This window comes from Seriola dumerili, unplaced genomic scaffold, assembly GCF_002260705.1.
Source record: "Seriola dumerili isolate Sdu_G_001 unplaced genomic scaffold, Sdu_1.0 BDQW01001124.1, whole genome shotgun sequence".
Taxonomy (NCBI): Eukaryota; Metazoa; Chordata; class Actinopteri; order Carangiformes; family Carangidae; genus Seriola; species Seriola dumerili.
Window position 1 is genome coordinate 3,076,007 of NW_019175379.1, and position 20,994 is coordinate 3,097,000.

General features: G+C 42.2%; 1 protein-coding gene across 2 annotated transcripts in view; it reads left to right on the forward strand.

The window, feature by feature from the left end:
- The window catches only part of rnf152 (ring finger protein 152), a 47,401-nt gene that overhangs the window by 20,128 nt on the left and 6,279 nt on the right, over positions 1-20,994 (forward strand). The window contains exon 2 of one of the 2 annotated variants that reach the window (XM_022767228.1): positions 11,515-11,621. The exons of the other annotated variant lie outside the window; for it this stretch is intronic. The gene's annotated coding sequence lies outside the window, so the exon portion shown is untranslated. The remainder of the gene's footprint in view (positions 1-11,514; positions 11,622-20,994) is intronic. 2 annotated transcript variants of the gene reach the window in all.

Genomic DNA, 20,994 nt, shown 5'->3' on the forward strand with positions numbered 1-20,994 from the left:
TGTTCACAATTATAAGAAGACATAGGTTGGAAAACACCAGACTTGTGTGAATGCAAATGTTTGTGATCATGTCATTTTCCAGACACATAATGCATGATGATGTAAATTGGATACTAATGCTAAAACAATACCACATTACATATAAACTAATTTACTTTTTAAAGCTGCAGTGGAGTTTTCTGTGAAAATGCAGCCATTATCAGCCGGAAAGAGAGGCCACACCAGAGTGTCTCGTTCATTCCCACCGACCGAGACGGTATGGATTCCCTCCAAATTGAATTCTGGCATGTGTTATGATCACATCCTCGTTCACAGGGAAGGATGAAGTGGAGTTAGAGAGCTGCGAGTGTCTCCGTCCGGAGAAAGCTGGACTCGGCAGCGGCAAGTGTGTTGCCTCTGCGGGTTCCTTTTGGGTTCAGGCCTCAAAGTTTGGACAGGACAACAAACATGAGCGAGCTGTGTTCACTTTTACTTGATGTCAGCTCGCAGGATTTCTGGGCATCGATCTCAAAAGTTACCTCTCGCTACGAGTATGTAGCTGCCAGTGTATGAAGTTCAGGTTTAAAGGAAATGACAGGATGTTTGCACCTTCTAAAGTCTGATTTACCTGAATTTAAATTTGACAGATTACTTTTTTTTTCTAAATAGAAATACAGCATTTTGAGTCATGCAATTTCCTGATTCTCATCATATTGGTTATTCTAAGAAAAGCTGCCCTTTGAAATGGCTGCCATTACTTCTCTTTATAATTTAACCACTTTGCAGCATTAAGTCTGACAGTTCTGCCTCGCCACGCAGCAGCTTTTTGGGATTGGTTTTCTGTGTGAGATGTTTGATAAAAACAAAAAGCTTTATCTGCATCCAGAGGCCTAACCTCGGTGGGTCGGGGACTGATCCTGCAGTTTTGCTTCCTCCCAGACAGCTGATGATAATCTGTCCACTCCTCGGGTGGCCTGAGAGAAATCACGAGCTGGCTGCCAGATCAAACAAACCAGCTTCTTGCTTCCCTCCCCTTTGTTTCCTTGGCAAGTAAATTATTTTTCAGCTTTGTTGCCAAAAAAAAAAAAAATCACAGGTGGAGAACAGTTGATGACCTTGAGGCAGGTGGAGTTTTCATTTTGCGAAACTGCAGGTTTTGTAATCACAGAATCTCTAAGTGGTATTGATGTTTTTTTTCTTGATCTCCACAAGGAATTGAGCGCATCTCTTTGGCTGCCTATGCACTTGCTATTTTTGAAATCCCAAATGCAGGATTTTATGAGATTGCATCTGCAAATGTCCACACTTTGCATCTCCTGCGGCTGTGTTTACTTAATGCCGGACCAGGCGGGCTTTGCATGTATAATTATGCCCATTAGATCCAACTAAATCTCAAACGAGTCCCGCAGAAGGCAAGACTTGAGCAGATTTGTAGATTTGTTGTGTTTGTTGGAATTAGATTCTGCTGTCTGTTTGGACATGTGAACCAACAAGAAATGGTGTGAGCGAGCTGGATTGATGGAGTTGGACCTTATTTCTTGGTGTGAAGTCATTTTTATGGCCCCTGAAACATTCATTTTACCTATTGTAACTTGGATGTTGATTTTAGGTGGAGGGAGTAAAGGGCGTTTTTAGGGGACAGATCAGCTAATAAAGAGGAGAGGATATTCATGAGTCTGTCTGTGTGCTTCGGTGTATGTGACAGCAGCATGTTAAAAGCTGCCATGATTATCAGCTCTGGAGATATCTGACCTCTGTTGGAAGGGTTGATTTGCATATGTTGTTTCTCTTTTGAGAAGTTCACTCATTGTCTCGTCTCTTCCCTCCTCTTCGAAGCTTGATGTATGTCTCTCTCTGTGGCGTCTCACATCCCAGTCGAGCTGGTCGTAGTCCTTGGGCGTCTCAGGGTTGTTGTTTTGTGTGTGTGTGTGTGTGTGTGTGTGTGTGTGTGTGTGTGTGTGTGTGTGTGTGTGTGTGTGTGTGTGTGTGTGTGTGTGTGTGTGTGTGTGTGTGTGTGTCTCATGCTGCCAGTTTGTCTGTTGGGCCTGTTGATTGAAACATGCCCGTGGTCAGACTCTGCTGCCTGACTGACGACACGCGATGCCAGGCGGCTGATCTATGACCTCTGTAGCACACCGGCGCTCCGACCTCTCCAACGCTCCCGCTGTGAAACTCATCTCCCATCTGCTTCCACGAGGACTGCCACTTGAGCAGAGGAGTTGGTGCATTTCATTCCATATTGACCCTGGAAACCTGGACCCCCCCCCCATTGTTGCTGAAAGGCTCTTTAGCTCTTACTTGCTGGGTTTGCATTGTGCTTTTCATTGACTGTGCTTGTGGCTCCTCGCTGCCTCCCATTGACTGTGTCTTTGTGCGGGTTTCCTGCTTCCTTTACGACCGTCTCATCGGATGTCACTGGCATTGATTAACTCCGCCGGCCTCGTCAGAGCTTGTTATCCTGTCAATTTTCTCACCAACTGCTTAAGTCATTAACATTTAGGTTACCGTGCAGAATGCTTCACCAGGTGTTGCTGTAGCTCAGCCACACACCTGTGCTTGCTGTCAGAGAACAGAGTGATGTGGAAATGTGATGGAGAGATGCAGCAGAACTAAAACACGAGTCGAGTCTCTCTTGTTTCCTCGGCAGCTGTTAGAAAAATATGGTACCACTCTCTCATAAGGCACCATTTATAACATGTTTATAAGCTGTAATTAATGGCTTTATTAATGATTCATAATAATTATAATGTACTTATTCGTTACAGATAAACTATAAGCCATTAATAACAACAGTTTTCGGGTTGCCAAACTGTGGAAAAACCTCCTCCAGCACTGCAGACCTCTCAATATCTTCCGCACAAGAGCTGCAGGACATCTGGACCAAAGTCTAATCATAAACTGCTTATTTATGATCTTATAACATTCACAACAGACTTGTTATTGTAGAACCATTTATTACCTTATACATAGAGTTTGACCAACTGCTGGTATGTGTGCAGAACTTGAAATAGAGAGAACAACACAGTGAATGTGAAAATGTTGATGGTAGCAGCTGTTTCTCTGACATCTTTAGTGAAGAAGTTCCCACTCTGTTGTTTGAGTAAAGGCTCTCTTGCATAGAATCTCTTGGTTATAACATGACTGTGTGTTTCTATTCAGTAATAATGCAGTCGGAGAGGTTAGTGTGACTTTAATAAAGGCTCCTGGGTTTCTCAATTTGTAATCAGCCGTTCGCAAAAGTTCATCACCTGCAATAGATGATAATAAATTGTGTTTGTGAATAAGCAGTTTATAAATGGATTTTGGTCCAGATGTTCTGCAGCTGTTTTTCAGAAGATGGACGAGTGGACAAACAGTCAACTGGAGAAAGGTTTTCTACCACAAAATGTATTCTTATTAATGGCCTATAACTTATCTATAAAAGCATTAGCAAATGAAGTAATAAATCGTTAATAAATCAATTAGTTACAGCTCATAAAGCCTTTTATAATTGGCGCCTCATCAGGAAGCGGTACTGAAATGGTTTATTTGAACCCGTAAAATTGTAAAATTGGCACCTTCATACAGATAATATCCCTGTAAACTGTAACCATCGGTGTCTTTGGAGACTTTGTGACGTCAGCTGCGGATGAAGATCGATTCGGTGTCTTGTGACGTTGCCTCCGGGCCCGTGGAAGGACCGTTTGAAGCCTGGAGTTTCAGTTTACACTCGGCAGCAATTTTGTCAGCTGCTTCAGGCAGAAACTTTACATTTTTGGCCCGCGTGGAGCCGAACGAGGTCGAGCAACTGGCAACCGCTGCGGCTGACTGAGGGTGATGGGCTGAGACAGCTGTCAGTCAAACCAGCACGGCAGCGAACATACACATCTTTCAAGGCTTAATATCTGCCTGTTGGAATTGCAGTTTAAAAAAAACAAATGACGCTCATCAGAAGCAGGGAACTGGTAAAGTGTAAATACTGTATTTTATTGAACTTTCAAAGAAGGTTGGGGATGTTTTTCTTTGTTTCAATGAAAGGTTGAAATATGATGCACATTCTCCACTCTAAGCACTGCTATGAGTGGTTTAAGTATTATCAGATGCTCAGTGGTTTATAAAGCCATTAGAGCAGATTTGACAACAGTAGTAAATAGATGAACAGCAGAAATATGCTGTTTATGTTACAGAATAATCTACCAGGAATGTGACTGGCCAGTGATGTCTCCTTGCCTCAGGGGAAAGTCTTTCTTTAAGTTTAAGTTTTTTCCCCAAACAATACGTTTTTTCATCTGTTTATTTCTTCAGCACACTCACTGTAGAACACAGAGGTCACACTGAAATCAATGAGGAGGCTGTTTCTTTTTTGTTGTTGTTCTGAATGAACCTTAGAACTGCAAACGCCTCAATTTTCACTTCTTTTTCGCCAAAACTGGCAATGAATTGTGTGGTCTTATTCTCATTTTAATGGGCTAATTATTCCTTGGCTTGTTTGGTCTCTGAAGTGTCAGAAATAGTTTAAAAAAAAAAAGAGAAAAAAAAAATCACAACTTTTCGCAGACACAACTCCCTAAAGCCTAATATTTTTTGTTACCCTATTTATTTCTTTTCAATCATTTCTGTGAGGTTTATTTTGAATTAGGATTTTTCACGAGTCGAAATCGCTGCTTGTTACGGAACGATAATTAGATTTTTATTGACGAATATGTGAAAAATTCACCTGTTGTTCTTAGATTGTTGATTTCTTTAGGATTGGTTGATTTTTCTGTGTGTACATTATTGTATGTACGTACAGTATATGCAGAAGCTTTGGACTAAAACCCAAAATGATAAAGAAAAGCAGTAAATCATCACAATTTAGGACCTAGAGCTCGTGACAATTTTCTTCTTGAATTGATCAATTGATAATTGGCTGTAATTTTTGCCAATTTCAGATTTTATTTTGGTCAAGTTCTTGTTCAGTTGCTTGTGTTTAGACAACATTTCACATTTGAAAACTTTTTTTAAATGGGAAAAAAAAGAGTCTTTACACTCGTCAGTCTAGAGTATCATAAAACACATTGTTCTGTGTATTTCTCTGCAGTGCCACATCATAGGAACTGAATCTCACAGCTCTGGTCGTGATGATTTCTGTTGGATCTGTGCAAAGATAGCTCTGACAGCCACTGTAATGAATTTATCTGACACGGTGGCTTTGTGTCACAGTGTGTAGGAGGAAGTGCTGGGGGAATCCATTTGCATAATATCAACACGTTTCCTAACCTCTGCCAGGGGAGGGGGGGACGACAGTGTGTCGACAGTGTGTCCCTTTGTCTGTGCTCAGACCAAGATGTTTCGTTAATGTTACAGGCCACATGTTGTCGACCGCTGCGATAACAGCTCTCACTGTCAGCTGCAGGGCTGAGGAGCTCTCTGTTGTTTCTTCCTATCGGCCGACTCCGTGAAGCAGAATCGGCTCAGCGCTGTGAGGCTGAACCGATTTCATTAGAGGTGCCTTGAAAGCATGAGCGGCGGGGCCGTCAGGGGAGCTTTGCTTGAACACAGGTAGCCTTTCACATGTTTGGCCCCCGGGAGACGCCGGTGAAGGTCAGGCGTGTCCGCTGTGTATGTACAGTGTGTGTGTTTTATGTTTGACATTTGTCTGTTTTTCCAGCTCTCTCTGCTGCAGGGCTCTGCTATGCTGCAAGAGAGAGAAGAGAGGGTGGTGTTGGAGATGGAGAGGGAGGTAATCACAGGTTCGTCAGTGATGGTGTGTTTGTGTGAGAGACATCTGTTCAGGTCAAAGGGCGTCGTTCAGCTCATGTGATTACGGAGACAATCACAACATCCTCTCGTTCTTATTTTCCTCTTCTCTCTGTTCCACCACCTACACCTGTTCATACTCAACACTGCAGAAACATTGGTATAAGCGTTATTAATTAATTGCTATTGTAATTGTAATAGTTTAGACTATATAACATCCAATATATAACATTTTTTTCTTGTGACAAAAGCAGCAAATCCCCACATTTGAAATGCAGGGACCAGCCCCTGTTTGCCATTTGTGCTTGATAAACAATGATTAATTGATTGATTAAATAGCCAGGGATGGAATCTGCAGAACAAAAAAGGTAGAAGGACAACTTTGTTATCAGTTGCAGCCTGATAGTCAGACCGAATTGCCATTTTATTTTCCCTCCATTATTCAGTCTGACAACTTGTCCATGCCGGCCTTTTTCCTCTGTTTGGGAGGGAGGCTTCTGTTGCTCAAACCAAATCAGCAGTGACTGATGTAACTCATCCGTCTACATTATTTTCAGTCAGTGTCTGGTGATTGTTAGGAGCAGTTAAGGTTTTTCATGTCCAGACAAGAGAGGAAAAAAAAAATGCAGATTCTAGCTCTGGCGCAGTAAACACCAGGCCTGTTTGAAAAACGCTGATATCTGTTTTAATGTTTTCTAGAAACGTATCCCAATGAACCTGCTCTTCTCATAAACAATATATTATATAAAGTAATAGTTATATATAATAGTTATATATAAAAAATCACCCCTCCATGCACAGTTGTAAGCTGTAAACATGTTTATTTCTGCTGTGGGGGAGTCTAGGGGATTGACTCACTTTTGGAGCCAGCCCTCAAGTGGTCATTCAAGGAACTGCAGTTTTTCTTTTTGCACTTCAATGTTGGCTTCATTCTTCAGCCCTGAAGGTCGCCGCTTGACCATCACGAATGAAATTTCATTCAGGGGCAGCGGAAGTCGCAGATCTGAAAACCTCAGCAGCTGAAACTAAAACTATCTGCATGCTAAGACACCACTGGGAGAGAGTGGGAAATGGTCTTTGCCATTTGGATAAGCGGACTTAAGGTCCATGGTGACGTCTTCAGAATTACTGCTTCGTTCCACCAAGAGTAAAAAAAACAAAAGAATATCCAGATATTCAGTTGACAGTGATGTAGATCAGAACAGAAGATATCAAATCCTCACATTAGAGAAGCTTTAACCAGCCAGTGCTTCGTTAAAACTGTTGAGTGACTTACAATAGTTTCACCACTAAAACTGACCCTTTAAAGACTAAATTATATCAACATGAAATTGATAAATTGATCATTTATCAAGAAAAATTGCGTTTCCAGCTTCTCAGATGTGAGGATTTGCTGTTTTTCTCAGTTTTTTTTATATGACTGTAAATTGAATATGTAATTGGATTTTGGACTCTTGGCTTGACAGTCATTTTTAGAAAGCAAAAAATGAACTGGAAACTCTAATCAGCAGATAAACAGAAAATGAAAACAATGCTGCCTCAGTCAGGATCTGCACACGAGCTTGTGCTGGAGCTCGGGATGAAAGCACAGCCTCAAATGACCTCAGCGTGCTCGCAGATCAGTGCTGCGCTTCCCTGACAACCTCGGGGGGGGGGGGGGGTAATGAACAACACCTGACGCTGTGACGGCCATGCACACACACACACACACACACAATGACAGACACCATCCAGCTTTAATCCTGACAAATTGCCAGCGCGGGTGCTGGAGAGTCCCTTCCTAAAGGCCTGTATCTGCCTCGCCCGCCCGTTCGCCGGTGAACACAAGCGCAGAGATTCGTTTTCCAATCTATATCCTTCCCAACAGGGCCCATTATCTTAAGTGAGTGTCGATAGGAGGCTGAGAGGCGCACTCTTTTTCTTCTCCATGTACAAATGAGCAGCAGGAGTCGTTTCAGAGCTGCACTGTGTGAGTATGTGTGTGTGTCTCTTTTGACTTGTAACCCAGCTCTTGTAAGCACTGATGAATAACTGGCCTCGGTAATCTGCTGCAAATTTCTCCTGTATATGTATGCGTGCGAGAGAGCTGCAGGGCTTTGATGTCGGAGCTTCTGTTGTCATCCCTCATGTCGTTACCGGCATCACAGGGTCCCGCTCAGCTGTCAGACGCACCGACGCCGCGCTCCCTTTAAAGACTGCGAGCTTGCCAGCCAGGGATAAGGCATGTAGGAATATCAAAGCCTATTTATTTGGCAACATCTGGGGACACTTTTTCTGGAGGATGACTGGAAGAGAAACTACGTCCTTAAAGCTGTCCTTAAAGTGGGAATTAGCAAGCCAAGAGAACTGTGTTGCTTTTTTTTTTTTTTTCCTTTATAAAGAGCTTGCAAAGCTGCCAGTCCCCATACATCACTGAGGACTGGCTTCTTATTTCACAACCACCCCGGTGTGTTTTCACTTCAGTTTTCCTCTGGAGAGAGAGCAGAGGCTTTAAGGCTGTGTTGGTGTGTTAGTGCAGAAGCTGAGGGCATATGGTGAGAGTTTCCACGTGTTTACACCCACAGCTCTTTGTCTTTCGCCTGGACCGCCGTGGAAAACTTTATATTTTTTTTCCCATTTGGATTCGGTCAGCTTAGACTGATGATGGAATGGCGTCAAAACAGTTGCGTTAATTCACCTGTGCATGATATTCCATGAGTTTATTGCGATTAATTCGAACTTCCGCTGCACCATAAAAGCTGTGACTTGCAACATGACATCATTTCCTATTGACTGTGAATCGCTGAACCATTCAAAACACATGCTATAGCTGCGGCCCGTGCATGAACGTGTGGGATTTAGGACTCCTAGACTGAACTGTTGATGGATTAGTTGGTTGAACGTTATTATGATTAGTTTTTAATGAGTGTTGTAGCTGTTGTCGCTTTGATTTTTATGATTCAGACCATTAATTGGATTGAAAATTGTGAGGCAAGTTCATTTGATCGATTTGGGCTGTTGTCCAACGCTGACCCATCCAATTGTTGGAGGATGTTAAAGCTGAAACTCACTACTCTTTTTATTATTGAGTAATCGGTTAATCAGTTTGTCCATTAAAGGACAGTAAACAGTGAAAATACCTGTTGTCATATGTCTTGTTTTGTTCGACCAACAGTCGAAAACACAACAATATTCAGTTTGCTATCGTGTGTGGGGGGAAAAAAAAAAGCCTCAAATCCTCACAACTGGAGCTGGAAGAAGCTGAATTCAAATCTGAATCTCATTGCAGCTGAAGATGATATTGTGAAATAATCCTAGAGTCAAGCTGCTCTGCTAAAAATGTGAAGAATGTTTCTTAAAAATAAACTCTAGCTTCTCGTATTTCACCAGTTCTGAGTAGGACTGAGAACAGCTGCTGTCGCTGATAAAAGGTGAGACATTATCTCTGTATTCACTTTGTTTGATAGGACTCTCTCGAGGAAAAGAAATCCATGTTTAAAATTCAAATTAACAGGTGGCCGTACAAAGACTGTGAGGTTGCCGCTACAGAAATGTAAATTAGCAGGAGGCTGACAGCTCCCCCACCTACAGTGTCAGTATGTGGTCCGTCCTGATGGATTTGTCAGAGGGAGACCTGACCCGTGACTCTGGAGCTACATGCCAATCAGCACATCGACCCGTTTGTGTTTTCACCGGCCGGAGGTGTCCGCGCTGACATCAGTCTCGGTGAAATATTCCTCTCCTTGGCTGAGTGTCAAACCCGTCCTCAGCCTCGCCGCTGTCTATCTCACTGAAAGAGATGAGCAGGGAGAAGGCGGGAGGCAGGAGGAGGAGGAGGAGGAGGAGGAGGAGGAGGAGGTGGTGGTGGTGGTTGGGGAGGGGAGGGTGTTAAAATAGCCGATGGAAGACATCACGGCCATTTCTCAAACTCAGAGCTTGTAGTAGCAGGTGGGCCGGCAGCCGGCAGCCTCACTTCTTGGCTCTGCTTCTTACAGAAAGCACAGAAGATGCTGCTGCTTACTTTACCTTGGTTTACAGCCTTTTATCATTAAGCTTGCCATTTAATCCTGCTGAAAAATAGCCTCTAATTGTGCCTGTGTAATGTGCATTATTTCAAGGTCCTTTTTTTAAATGTCTTTAGCAACACGTCCTCCATCCCCGTCTCCTTCCAGGGACACTACAGCTGTTACTGAATGATGTCTGCTATCTGTGCTGCTGTTTGCTCACTTTTCCTTGTTTTTAAGATTTCAATTTGCATGTTAAATAAAGGGATTAAATATTCCTAATTGGTTTATACTCAAAGGATTTAGGATTATAATAATGAAGTATTTTAACTTGCTTAAAAGTTGGAATTATCAGCGAAAAAAGTGAGCTTCCTTTTAAAGGACAGTCAAACTGGGACACGAGGAGCGTTTACCCCACAACGCCTGCAGCCAGCTGCTGCTAAAAAAGCACCATTTATTGATAACGATGGAGCAGTCTATGGAGCGTTGATTCCTCATTGATAATTAAGAAAAATCAACGAGTCTCCGATGGATTGTGACTCTCCATCTTTACAAATTCTGAATCAACGCACAAAAAAACGGCTATTGGTTTCTCCAAGTAGTTTTACAGGAGGGTGGAGTCGACCAATGACTCAACATTATTGGCTGATGTAATCAGGTCGAGCCAATGGGCCACTTGGCTTTATTTCATTTAATCAAGTTCAATCAATCAATCCCGACTGAAAGCATGTCTTCACTTCCTGTTGTTTTGAAGCGTTGTCCTGTGCGTCATAATAACTGATCTTTTCGGCCACTTGGGGGCAGCGTCAACAAGCTGTGAGCACAACATTGACATACAGTATCATCGCCTTTTTTAAGTGTTTATGGTCAACATGTTAGCAGGCAGGTTTGTATTTTACACAGCCGGCAGTTACAGAGCGACATCAACTTTCACTCGGGGGCGGTGTTTGTGTCAGGAGGGAAATATCTGTCTCTTTTGGCAAGACAGCTTTGTTTATACCAGAGTGTTTTACATAAGGCAAAGAAAAGCAATAAGCAATAAAAACCAAAATTAAAATCGATCCAACAGCCATACTGGGTTTCTGTTCTTCAAGATCAGAAATTTATTTTGACCTGAAACCAATTTATTATCTAGAAGCAGCACTTTAAAGTCTATAAGTAGTAATTGGAAGTCAGTGTAAAGACTTAAGAACAGGAGTGATGTGGCAGCAGCGTTCTGACCGATTCCTCATGGTTAACACCAGTGAGGAGACCATTAGAAAAGTCCACCCAGCTGGAGATGAAGGCATGAAGCAGCTGCTAAACGCTCCACTGTGTTCACCGGCCGGTCTCTAGCTGAGTCTTATCTGTTCTGCTGCTGAGCAGGTAGAGGACGGAGGGGTTTTGACGAGGTTTTCAGTTTTGGCATTTGATCTATTAGAAAACTTATAGTTCTGCTACTGTTTTGTGTAGGTATAATATATTACTTTGTAAGTAATTGTGCTCCTTTACTAATTACTTAACAGCAGAGGTCATTGGTAACATTCTTCACACAGACAGCCGAGTTCAGTCAAAAGTGGATTTAAACTACTCCAAAGCCCTAAAACCATCACATCATCTACTGTACGAACATGTTCAGAAAAAGAAAAAATGTCAGCTGACATGATGGAGAGCTCGACGTCCTCTCAGCTCCAGATTCCTCATACGCAGTGATGACCGAAAACATGACGACCTCTCGCAGATGAAGCGAATAGTGTTGATCATCTCCTAACGACTTACCAGTGGCTCAACTAGCAAAGTTGAATGAATATTCTCCTTCTTCTTCTTCTCCTTCTTCTTCTTCTTCTTATTTAAGGCAGAGAGGAGCAGCTTCCCCCCTCACCTCCAGCCCCTGCAACAAGCCAACACATCCTGGACCGGTCTACCCTCTGATCGCACAGAGAAGACCTCCATCAGACTCTGGTAAGACGGCAAACAAACCCAAATAGTCAAAGTCTAATTATATAATATTGCAGGGAAATCGTATTTCTAAGAAATGTCTTCCTGTTGACACACTGACGCTGCAGCTCCTGTTTCTCCCGCTCTGATGAGATGATGTCAAAATTTAAATTAGTTAAACATTCAGAGCCCAGACTGCAGCTTTTTTTTTTTTTTTCTTCTCCTGAGACTGAACTGTCATTTCGGATTTTCCGTCCGTCCAAATTGACACATTCTGGTTTTTACAAAGAAAACAGAGAGTGAGAGAGAGAGAAGAAAAGAAGCTGAGCTGGAAATCACATTACATGTCTCTGTGAGGATTTGGAAGCAAAACAACCTGTTGTTGTTCTTGTTGTTGTTGTTGTTGCCAAACCGAAAATCCTCGAGCAAGTGTCAAAGCGGCACATTTCTCTCCCATGCTGCATATTCAAAGTTCACACATCAATCTGTGAGTTATGTTGATAAATGACGGTGATGGTAAATTAATTTCACTTTTTTCATCACAGACGCGTGAAAGTCAAAAATTGGGATTAACATGAACCACCATCTAATCCAATCGTGAGGCTATAAAATATCCAGACATCTCTTCTGTCCTCAGATTGAGCTTGCGCCGCACACACTGGCCATATTAATCATGTTTTGTGTTAGTGTCGTGTGCTCAGATAAAGTCTGCTTACACCGTCTTTATGCTGCTGATCCTAGATCGAAAAACTAAGCAGGGTAATTGTTTACTCTCTCTCTCTCTGCTGATTCCTGTGTCCCTTTAATGACTGCAGTCAGACTGTTTACACGGTATGGATTACTGAACACACAGCCTCTCACTGATAGAGGATGCTGCACGTTTTCCAGTATCTGCTTTTAATAGTTACTATTGTTTTGATCGAAAGACAGATTTTTTTTTTTTTTCTCAGCTTCCCATTGCCTGGCAACAGCACACACTCCATCAGCCTACAGCCTTGTTGTGGTACTCCAACCTCCTCATGTCCTTTCATGTTATTCAGAATGATACGCCCTGTTTAATTGGCATTTCAAATCTTGATTGCGTTAAAAAGGGAAGTAGCTGTTATGGATAGGGTTTAGTGGGGTTCCGACATGATCAGAGCTAATGGGGGAAAACGCCAGTCCAAAAGGGAAATAATCCGCCATTTAAATATGAGTCACACTGGAGAGGAAACTAATGCATGAAGGTTAAACTCCTTATTGAACAATATGGAAGCCATCATGTGCCTGTTAGTGAAGGGTCAGGGACAGTTGCACAGTGTGTAATGTAACATGTGAGAGTATAGTCGTGTGTTTTTATTGATATGAGGACGACCTTCACAGCAAAAGATTTGAGGAAGAAAACATGTTCACGTCTGTTCAGTTTGTTTGCATGTATTTTCATATTTTTTTTTAATTGTAATTCTTTGTCTTTTAATGCTGCGTTTCCCCATGAAAATGATTCATATGATATTTGTTTTAAAGAACCCCTCCCATGACAACCTTGTTAACATGTCCATATGGTGTTTTTTAATATAATACAAGACATATTATGAGTGAAATAAGCAGTCAACGTGTATTTATGACTGATCCAGAATTTCTCAATGAGGAAGTAAGACTAGATGTGCTTCCAGCCACAGTTTTTCTGGTGGGAAAATCACATTAAACAAACTGTTAATGATAGCGGAGTATTTTTTTATTTTTTACAGAGTTTAAAACATGTTTGGAGAGTAACTTTAATATTGAGCCAGTGCCAAACTGTCACAGTGTTGGAAGCACTCTGTTATTTAAAATATGACTTTATCATTTAGTATTCAAATTTCCTTTCATTTGAACTAAGGGGCCTAAACTAAACCATGAAATTGTTTTAAATATTTACTCCTTTGCTTTGTGTTTTTTTTTTTTTTTTTTTTTTTTTTTTAATTTGGCCAAAGCAGAATATATAAAATAATACATTTCAAACTTCATTTTGTCTCCACTGACTCCCACTGAGGTTTCTCTGGTGTAAGAGTCTTCAGCTGGGGGGGAGTTTACTGTGGTGTGTCCCACCCACCAAGAGCACAGACAGGCTCTGTAACCTGCACCAGGAAAACAAGCTATAGGTGTGTCTGAGATTCTTCAGTAAAACACACGGACCAAACAGCTGAGAGGATCATCAGTCCGCTCCAGAAAAACAGGTTACTGACTCTTTTACTGCCTCAGGCCTCAGAGTAGAGGAAGGGGCGAGTCTGACTGTTGGTGGTGGACTTTGACATGATGTCTCTGGAGCATGTTGGACCTGTGTTTTCTATCTGAAGGCGGGAATAATGCTGTTCTTCACTTTATTGTGTTGATTATATTTATGATTTGGGGCGTCACATCTGTTCTCCTCATCTGGGTGAGTTGATGTTGTTTGTGGCGTTGAAGGATTTTAATCATATGTCATCACATTGTCTCCTGTTGTTCTGATTGGGAACATGCATTTTTTTGCGTTTTCTGCAGTAGTTGCAGTAGAAGTTAAGAAGTTGGTACAACAGCACAGTAGATTTTGTGTTTTCATGGGATTTTGGGGGTTTTTCTAGTGACCTGAATCTGTTGTCCTCAGTCATCCATTATGTGCTCCTTGCTGACTGTCGAGTTATAATGTTTGGGTTGTCTAGTCTTGGTTTCACTAATTGTTTGGTCTTTTCCCACCTTAACATTGTTTTTAGCAGTTGCTATACTGACTTACAAAGTCAGTCAGTTCAGTTTGTTACCACATAAATAAAAACTTAAATCATAAAATGAGATATGAAAAAATAACACCAGATAAACTAGTCCTTCTAAATGCTAACTAGGGTTGAACAGGTGTTTTCAGCCTCTGACTACAGAGATTAATGTAATTTCATGTGGTTAATTCACAATCTAAATGTATTAATTGTAAATCAATTTATTGCTTATTAGTTCAAATGGACCAAAAATCTGAAAAATTAAAGATGAATAATCATAATAATAATAATAATGATAATAAACTTCAAACCTTTTTTGTTACTTCTCTCTGCTGTTGTAGAGTAGAACACATGCTTATATAAGAACTGTAAATAGATGCTCAACAATTAAGACTGTGTGTAAAATTAAGTTGTCAGAAAGTGCTGAAAGACACCCAAGCAGGCAGTTCATCAAAAAAAAAGAAGAAAATTCTCTCAGGTAGGTTCATCCATGGTTTCCTCAGGCTTGCCACTGATTCTCTTCGCCTGACAACTCTGTTTCCCTGTTGAGAACACACATCTGTGTGTGTGTGTGGGAGAGATTGCTTTGTGTTGTAGATGATGTCGCCTGCCTCATTTGTTTGGGTTTGCCCATAATTAACGTGTCAAAGCACCAGCGATGGCTTTGAGGTGTTAACGCTGACAAGGTGACATGAAACAGTTTGACAGCAACTCTAAAAATGTGCCGCGCCGTCGCCTCGTCACCTCGTCACCTCGTCACCCTCTGGTCCCCCCCACCCCACCCACCCACCGCCCACCCTGAGAATCACAGAGCAACGCTTTGACAAAATATGGCAACTTCTGTCTCCTAGCAACACGCTACATCTCCCGTCTTGTGGTTCAAATTGACTGATAGACTCTTGAAGGTGTTAGCTCGCAGCGTTGCCGTAAGTGCGATACATGTGCGAGTCGAGGTGCAGGTTGAACAGAAGACAATAAATGTCGACGCTGGCAGTTTTAAGCATTTGAGTGAAGGTGTTTTTTTTGGGTTTTTTTCCTGAACATTTACCTGCTGAGCTTCTGAAAAACTCAAGCTGTTTCCTATTACGCCCGTGTAATGGAAGCGCTGCAAACACACATTCAACCACATGTGCAGGGCACACGCACTCCTGGTGTGCTGCTTGCTGATGTGCGAATGATCTCGTACTCAGTTGCAAGAACAGGGGGTTAGGGTGCGTTCGCTACCTGCTGCGTGCCCCTGTGCTGGGAGGTAAAAATCTGCCCTCCGGGGTAACACCTCACCAGGAATGACTCTTATTTACCACTTCCTATCAGACTTAAAAAAGCATGAACCCAGACTTCCAGGTAGAGTCGTGAGATCGCAAGCTCTTTTCCATAAAACTTAGATTTTCAAACATGTTTTCAGAGCCATCTCCTCTGGAGGAACTGAGCCTAGAGGCCTGTCCTTAGCAGTAAATTTTTATCACCTTCCTCTGTGGTGAACTCTGTTATTTAATAAGTGAATCGAAGTGTTTCATTCCACCGCGAGATATACTCCATTTGAAGAAATGAGACCTGCTCTTACAAAATGATTTCTGGCTTGAGAGGAAAAAAGCACATTACGGCCCCTGGTAAAAGTTATGAGTCATCTAAAGACCACTTTCACTTATGAAATGTTTTCAAGAGAGTTATCTTTTGTTTTTGAAACATTGCTTGAAACTTTTCAGGATGTAATTTTTATTTCCAAAAAAAAAAAATCCCAAACATTGACAGTGCCATTGTCCCACAGTTAATAGTTTTTAAATAATCCTCATTTACATAGTTTCCATAAGCAGCCTCGTCGCAGATTAGCTTAATTAAAAGTGTCAGCGCCGTTTGAAGTTTTGGCAGAGCCGCTGTGCTCCCCTTTATCTCAGACCTCCTGGATCTTTATTTGGATCTGTAGATGGAGATCAGGCCTCGGGGCTGCTGAAATCACAGCATTCACCTCTTTCATCTGCTTTGAAAATTGCTCAGTTTCTCAGTGTAGAGAGACGCCTTTCATCAAAGAGCGGCAGAAGGCCGGTGATTTGTTTTGCTGATGAGAGTTTTTTGGACTCTGCGTGACCTCGCTGAGGATTGATGGGAAATGGCGTAGGAGCATCAGCGATATGCCGCCAGCCTGCCACTCACATGCGTACGGGTTGGTGAGCTCAGGCCAACATGCATGCACGTGCACAAACACAGTCACAGATTAATTAAATAGTCCAACTTTATATTTACTGTGTGTGAAGACATTTTCTCTCTGTTGCAGCCATGTTTTCCAGCCACCTCAAATTTAATGAATAAATTAGCCCAAATCCTGCCAATGGGTGTGAATCTGGCTTTAAAGGTCAGGATTTTATAGTTCATCCATTTCTGAATCGGCGGTTTAAAAAGAAAAAAAAAAAATTAAAGTGCATCCCTCACTCTATCAATCCCCCTGTCTCCTCCATTTTTCATGACAGAGCATCAAAAACAAATTACGGCTGACATTATTGCAATTTAAATTCTCACTGGCCTGGCTTTTTAATAATAGATGTGACAGAATCGCAAAAGACTTTGCAGGCAAATCTAACCTCAGATCATCTCAAAGCTGTGTGTTTATCATTGGTTTGAGTTTTTTTTTTTTTGATGGGTTGTAGCTTAACATGTTCAGCTACTGGTGCTGAGCATGTTTAAAGGAGAAGAGGGGTCGTAATGATTATGACAGGAGCAAAGGGAAAAGTGCAGTGATGTAGTATAAAGAGAAAGATGTCGAGGTGGATGGATGGGTCAACAAAACACAGGAGTATGACACAGGAGCGCTGTGTTCGACTCCCATGCGGAAGTAGCAGTTTATGATGTTTCTATTATCCATGACCGTTCAACAAAGTTGAAACCATGTTATTATTGTAACCATGACAACAATCATCATCTAATGTTGAGGAAATTCCTACTTTAACCCACATCACGATCTTTTCCTAAACCTAACCAAGCATTTTTAGTGCCTACACCTAGCCCCAAGCCATGACCATTATCACAGTATCCACGGCGACAAAAGTAGGTACACCGCTCTCGGCACAGTCCGCTTGTTTATTATTGTAACTATGACAACCAAGGTCTTGGTACACTCATATGGGTCATATCACAGGGTTGAAAACAGAAAAACGATCTACACGGTCGTTCATGTCGGAGGACTTGTTGGTCCTTCTAGAAGTAGCTATTTCTATATTTTCTGATTTATTTTTCCTGGCTTTGAGATTTTTGCTTCCTCCACATCGGAGAAAAGAGACTGGACTCGTTTGAGCTCCACAATCATCCACAGACCTCAATGTCAGCCATTTTTTGTTGGAACTACTTTTTCGAAAAGAAATTAAACCCCCCTAAAAGCGAGAGAGAGCAAGCTTTTTCAAGTAAAGTCACTCGCCTGTCTCACTCGAAAACCCTTTTCGTTCTAGTCTGTGAAAGAGGAGACACTCCTTCGTGTTGTACCTCTGATGGATTTCTTGTTTATGATGGTTGACTCTAGAAAGAGTCTCCCCACTGTTTGAGGGACTGACTGATGGTGTTGTTTTGGATCGATGGCACATTTTTGCTGTGAAACTCCATTACGGCTGCAGAAGAAATACCTCAACATGCCACCGCTGACATCGGGCCAGTTATATCTTTGGGAAACCTGACTGAAGCAAAGCTTTAACAGCTTTTCAACGCTCGGATCGTGTAACAGAACTGCTTTTTGTAAACAGTGGATCTGACTCTGCGTTCAGTAACAGCTTCACTTGTTAGGTTAACTTTTGTAAACTCATCCAGTTTCATACGTTTCCTCTCTCTTTTGGTAAAGAGAGTTATGTGCTTCTATGCGTTAATTCAGTTGTTACCTCATTATCCAGCCATGGAAAACATTTCTCTCAGTCACAGTAGTTGTCATTCATGTAATATGTGTTTGAGGACATTCTGACTACAGAGGTAATTCAATCAGCTCTGCCCCTCTATTTTCCTGGGTGCGTTTGTTGTTTAAGCCTGGAAAAGGTCATCTGTAGTTAAATATTGGTTTTAGAGAATGAAACCAAATACCTGGAGAGATGTACTGGATGAACACTGCTGTCCTCTCGCACTCTGCCAGTCTTCTTTGGCTGGGCGACCTCCCAGCGGTGCGGGAGTTAGTGTGGCGCCCCGTCACGCTCGGGCGGATCTGTGGGGGCCAAGCCCATCCAGCAGCCCCTGCCAGCTCTGACGCTCTCTGGCTCCTCAGGCTGGAAATTGCCATAATGTGTCCTGCAGTGGTCGGCTGCACAGGCCTCTATCAGGGGCTCCATCTGTGCTGAGCCCACACACACACACACACACGCACAATGTAACACCCATTACACTTGGTGGTGGGGCATACAGCAGAGACGTCACACTATACCAAAAAGCTTAAACACTAATGTGGTCTTTCCACCACTCTTTAAAAAACCTGCTGCAGGGATTTGCTCCCATTCAGCCACAAGCGCATCAGTGAGGTCCAACACTGATGCTCGTGATGTGTCGGGTAGGGTTGAGGTCAGGGCTCTGACCATCAAACCGGGAAAACCATTTCTTTATGGAGCTGCTCATGTTGAAACACAAACTACTGGCACAGTATTGTCTAAAATATCGTTGTACACGTCAGGAGCTACTGTAGCTGACACGCTAACAAACCCAGCCAGCCAGTAACAACGACCATGACTCATTTGTGGAGTGTTAAGCCGCAATACCCGACCCCATGTCGGATTATTTGCCCGTCATTCACTCGAGGGTCAGCAAATGTCGGGATGAGCTGCTGTTGGTCGGAGGTGTGAATTTGCATGTCAGAGAGTTCACCAAAGTTGAGACTCTGATTCTGAAAATCTGCAGATCTCTCTTACTGCGATGAATTGAAACCGGGGTCAGGACTTGTACACTTGCGAGGAGCCTCATTGTTATGCAGTAATTCCCTTGCATTAACCTCTAAGTCACGGCTGTGGTTGGCCTAATCCCAGCTGATTTTGCAAAAAATGTTGTCACTTTTTTTTTTCCCTCTAATTGGTCCTCACAAAAATAGACATAGATGCTTAAAAGACACATATCCATACTGTACGCTGCGACCTATTCTCAAGGACGCACTTCTTTGTCCTTCTCGCCTGTGCAGTTGACATGGAGACATTTATGAAAAATGGGCTGCAGTTTAAGTTAATTGATGAGTTCTGGATTAACACACATGCACACACAGCATAAAAAGCCCCGAATTAGCTGCTGTTGCCCTTTAGCCTCAGCAGCTCCTGCGTGACTGCTATAGCTGCTAAATGTACTCTGGAGGAGATGTGTTGACTCCCATCCAAAGTTTTGATGTGTGGGCGAGGAAATCGACACACCAGCTATATGCAAATGGTGGCTGAGCAAGCTGCCCACAGTCATGACTGCGGAGGAGAGCACGTTTGATTTGGTATGTTTTGTTTACACTGTAGAATATATGTTGCTGCAGAAAATCCCGTGTTAGAGATTAATCGACCGCTTTAGCTTTTATCCGCTGATGAACTGCTCTCATGTCAAGTGAAAAAAACAGAGAGATTAAGATTCATTTCGTACCTTGAAATGCAGAAGTGACAGGCATAGAACCAACACGCGCAACACCTGTATCACAGCACAGCGCTTTTATCTGTCATTTGAATGAGTGAGTGGCCATTGAAGCATAATGGAATATATTAGAAATGTGATGCCACAAATTGCATGGACAGACTACAAATGGAGCAGTTCGGCTTTCATTTTCCTGCCATATTTAAAAGTGAGAAGAGTGTGTGTGTCTTTGCTTCTGTCAGTATTTAGTATCTGATGAAGGCTGGGTAAATCAAAACATTTTTGGAAGGAAAGAAGAGGAGTCATGCAACTTTATAAATTCAGTCTTTCTCTGTTGATATCTATTCTCATGAGGGAACCGGTAAATATAAGCATCAGTGCAGATGTTATTCTCAGTGCGGCCTGGAGTTTGTCTGAAACGGATTTAAATGAAATTTGGTGGAAGTTCAGCCTTGGGCTCAGGGACAATTTCTTTAAAAATGATTTTGTAAAATTGCCAGATGGCGTGTTTTTTGTAGGTGAAAGTGGGGAGAATTTTGCCACATTTGCTGCCACACAATTTATGCCTGTGTGATTTTTTTTTTTTAATGTAAGTCCAGATCCAGATGCAAATAAATCACAGATGATACAGTATAATAAGAGGATATTGGCTTGTTACAGTCAGTATCATTGGTATTTATGTTGGCAGCAGGGCCGTAACAAAGGATCTAAGTCATGAGTGCCTCCTATAACCCTCTCATCAGTCTGTTTATTTGGATTTTTCCTATTAATTATTATTATCAGTCAATTTTATCAATTTTTGAAATTCCCAAATTCCACTCCAAAAACTATGACCACAACTACAAAAACAATTTGCACCCACGTTGCAGTTTATTCGGTGTCACCTGAGTTGAGACGTCACAGCCTGAAAAGTCTTGATCAGTTCAACGTCTTTGCACGTGTTCGATGTGAACACACACTCTGTAGCAGACCAGCATTATATGAACAGTTCCATCACACTGTACATCATCATCATCGTCGTCGTCGTCATCATCTTGCTGACATTTCAGTGGTTCACACCACCTCAGGGTTTGCAGATTAACTAGCTTCTCCTCCTCCATGCTGCTCACAGCCCACCTCCTCCTGCTGCTGCTTCCAGG